This window comes from Leucopleurus acutus, assembly GCF_964270905.1.
Source record: "Leucopleurus acutus genome assembly, chromosome: 12".
Classification (NCBI taxonomy): domain Eukaryota; kingdom Metazoa; phylum Chordata; class Mammalia; order Artiodactyla; family Delphinidae; genus Leucopleurus; species Leucopleurus acutus.
Genome location: NC_139154.1, coordinates 34,416,907 through 34,420,252, shown reverse-complemented (window position 1 = coordinate 34,420,252; position 3,346 = coordinate 34,416,907).

Below are 3,346 nucleotides of genomic sequence, written 5' to 3'. Positions count from 1 at the left end.
ATGTAAACATGCCAACTCTGAGGACTTAAGATACGTTATTTCTTTTCTTTTTTTTAAATTTTTAAATTTTTGGCTGCATTGGGTCTTTGTTGCTGCATGCGGGTTTCCTCTAGTAGTGGCAAGCGGGGGCATCTCCTTGCGGTGGCTTCTCTTGTTGTGCAGCATGGGCTCTAGGCTCAGTAGTTGCGGCATGCAGGGCCTAGAGCGCAGGCTCAGTAATTGTGGTGCACGGGCTTAGTTGCTCCGCAGCATGTGGGATCTTCCTGGACCGGGGATCGAACCCATGTACCCTGCATTGGCAGGCGGATTCTTAATGACTGCGCCACCAGGGAAGTCCAAGGTATGTTATTTCTGAATAAATCTTGCAAAGGAGTTCTGTAACTCATTAATAGTCCTTAATGAATGGTGTTGACTCTCCTTTACAACTTCTCCCACCCCTGTCAGTGGTGAAGCCATGAAACCAAATGCAAAAGCTTGGAACTTTGCAAGAAGACAATAGCAATTATATGAGATACTGCTCTCAAAAGGTATGAAGGTATCAGCAATAATTGATAGCACTGTGGCTCTCTCAAGTTACTGATTAAGCATTAAAAATAGAAACATGAAAAAAAAAATAGAAACATGGCTTGCCTACATTTCAAATGCTATCTCATTTCTCATCTGAATACAAACACTATCCTTCTGCATATTCATAATGACGGGCACCTATACAATATCTCTCTGCTATGTAATAGCTAGTGATGGGTCAGGGATGGTGGGAAATCATAGAGGTTCTGAGCAGAGAGATCTAGAGGGCTCCTGAAGAAGGGCACTTGAGTGGGGCTTTGCAAGGAGGGCAGGGGTTGCCCGCCCACTGCAATGAGGGTGGTCCTCAGGCTGCGGTAAGGAAAGGACCTGCTTCATCTCCAGATGCCAGGCTAGTCCTGTTGTCAAGGGAAACATCACTCAGGACACATCTCCTGCCAAAAGTATCAACAACTGTAGTTCTCTCGCAAAGTTTAATTTATTCATTGCAGGATGTTCTTTTCCAGGAGTTTAAGCAGACAGCTCCCACCCTGGGCCTCATCTTCCACCACCCTCACCAGCCACCACCCCAGTCACTGCATAAAGAAGTCCTTTAGCTGGAGAAGTGTGGCTGCCAGTATGGCTGCTTCCTTAAGAGGGATCAGACCCCATTTTCAAGGTCCCAATATTCCCGGGACTTTGCCAACCCTTTGGGACAAAGAGATTCTTGTTTATTTCTAGAGATGATCTTAGGTGGCATTGGTCACGTGGGAAAACTCAGGTTGTTTGCTTGTCATGGGAAGCTTCTAATAAAAGTAGTCTGGGTTTTTAGCACAAGTAGATGGAAGCCAGGTCCCCAAATGTAGCTGATTTTAAATGCACTCTCAGAGTGGAAAGAACAGAGGCTTTGGCAGATACACTCACTGAAGCTGAGTGAGCCAGACACGTCTGGGGAAAACAGGGTTGGAATCAAGAGCGGTCAGAAAAATCAGTTGCCCTGGGAGGTGAACACAGGGAGCTCTGGATATATTTAAACTGTGAGTCACATGACTAGACTCTACTTACGCAGTAGTAAAACATGTTTTCCTTTAAATGATTAAACTTAGTTGAACTTAGTACAAGAAAGAGTTCTTTTCGCTGTGAATGTTTTTCTACCAGGTTTAAAGAGTTTCAAGATGAGATTTGTTTTCTTAAAAAGAAAACTTGTATCAATAGCTTCCAAACTAGACACATCTGTGGAATCAGAACACCCAAATGACACCAAATAATGTATTTGGCCCATCTCCTGCATCTGGATGGTTAAGACAGCACATCAAAAAAATGTAAAAACAAAAATAAAGAGGAGTTACAAATCCTTCGTCTCTTGATAATAAAACAAATGGATATAGACTTGAATCCCATGTTTATTCCATTGTCTTGGGCATAAAGCTTTCAATGCCTACTCCTGAAGTGATAAAATAGTAAAATTTCAAGTCTATGGTAGGGAAAGTTTAGCCAAAATTTGATTTTAACAATTATTCTGCAATCCCATCTGGATTCAGGTTAATGTCAAGATGTGAGTTAAACCCAGGATGTTTGAGTTGTCTTGCTTTGGAAAGGTTAGATTTTTTTAAGTAAGTGAGGAAGGGAGAGAAAGAAGTCAAGTCTTAAAATGCAAAAGCACAACCAACAATAACACCATCGGGTTTGAATTAGACAGCTTCGGCCTTTTTCTTATTTGGGGGTTGGTTCACTTAAAAATAATCAACGTTTTTCTTTCTTTCTTTTTTACTATCCAATGACCAAAAGCTAGAATTAATTACTATCAGTACCTACTGGCTTTTTCCTTGGGGAGAGAATGCTTTTTCTGTCTCCTTTCAAATTTTTTCTTTCCCCAAAGTAGTTACTTTTTTAATGAGGCTCGGCATTCAAGCACCAGATCTCCTTTGGGGCAGGAGGAGAGGGACGGGAAACCCAGGGCCCACCACTGCCTGCTGCCGGCTCCCTTGCGGAAAGGCTGCAGCTGGGAGTCCGGTCCGGGAGAATCGCCCCCTTCCCTCCTTCTGTCCTGTCTTAGGTCGCACGAGGGAGCAGGGCAGAAATTGAAGGGTGGGATGCCCGGCACCTTCATCATCTTACTCCATCCTCAGAGGTATTTTTACCGTCCAGCCCCTTCCCCCAACTTAACATGTGAGGAACAGGAGGCTGGGAGAGGTGAAGTCCCCATCGCGCTCTAAGCTCGGGAGGGGCCGGGCTGTGGAGTCACCTCCGCACTCATCACCACCCCACGCAGGCCGGTCTGGGCGTGTTGCAGGAGCCCCAGTGCTTTCAGTTCTTCCAGGCGGCGGGGACCTGGAGGGTCGGGGAGCCAGAGCCTGGAGGGCTGACCCCGCAAGGAGAGGCGGGGCCCGAGGCGGGCCGGAGGGAGGAGGAAGGAGTCGGAGGAGGAGGGGACGCCGCGCCCCAGTGCCCTCGCCATCCAGTGCCCGGATACCCGGCCCTCGCTCCCCGCCCCCGGCCGCCGGCTCCCCGAGAGCCCTCACCCGCGGCTCTCGGCCCCCACCTCCAGGCCGGGCTCAGCACCTCAGCCCCGGTCGCGCCCCCTCCCACGTTCCCCTGTCCCGGGATCTAGTGCCCCCACCGCGACACCACGCCCCACGTTCCGCACACCGGTGGCTTCGCCCCTCCCCCAGGCCCGGCTCGCGTCCCCCCGCCCCCAGTCGCGTCCCAGACCCGGGATCTCCCCCTCCCCCCGCTCACGCCCGGCCCGGGTCCGCACCCCCGGCCCGGCCGCGCCCCGGCCCGCGTCCCCGCCCCCGGGCCGCGTTCCGGCGGCGCCACAGGCCTGCTAGGCGGGCGCGCC